Below are 843 nucleotides of genomic sequence, written 5' to 3' on the forward strand. Positions count from 1 at the left end.
TCTGTGTTTTCACTCTCTCGCTCTCTCTCTGCAGCATAAACCGACACAGATGTTGCCGAACCTCTAACAGCAATTTGGATTATTATTGGATTATTGGCATCGCAGTGAATTTGGAATCAGAGTCAAATAAAAATTAGATCCAAGTTCGGACTGAGAACCATGACATCAGAACATACACAGCACTTCTGTTTATTATTGTTTAGCTGAACGGAAGAGCTCGGACTGTTCCCACAACCGCCTGGTGTTTTTTTCCTCTTCCCTTAACCTCCTGAAAGTAAACCTCATACGTTCATTATACATAATGGTTGTACAACATGCAACGAGCTGGAATTGTCCAGTGAAGTCAGAGGTTTGTGAAGTGATAATCACCCGCTCACTGGCTGTGGTACCTCCCACTGTTCTCTGGCTGAGTGAAGCTCTGCTCACTGTTTCATAGTTGGGACCTGACACAGAGAAGGAGGAGGAGGAGGAGCAGTGGGAGGTGATAGGTGATGTGAATGATGTGAAAACATTTTCCTAATTGCTTTGTTTTCAGACGTTTGTCTTCTTTGTTCAGAAAACAAATGCAGTGTTATTTCTAATCCTTCTCCGTGCAACAACACTACAACACAATCATTACTGTTATGCTACACAGTCAGTTCATATTTATATTGTTACTACAAGATTATATTATACAGTTGCTCATTGTATCACCTGGGTGATGCACTACAACAAGAAAGAGAGAAAGAGAGGTTTTTCTGCCACCTAGTGGTCATATGTGTAAATACAGTGAAGGCAGCCTGAAACAGGGAGCGTTAAATGTAACACAGACATCATTTATTTAATTATTTACATGTGTGCATG

The sequence above is a fragment of the Solea solea genome, chromosome 9 (genome assembly GCF_958295425.1).
Source record: "Solea solea chromosome 9, fSolSol10.1, whole genome shotgun sequence".
Taxonomy (NCBI): Eukaryota; Metazoa; Chordata; class Actinopteri; order Pleuronectiformes; family Soleidae; genus Solea; species Solea solea.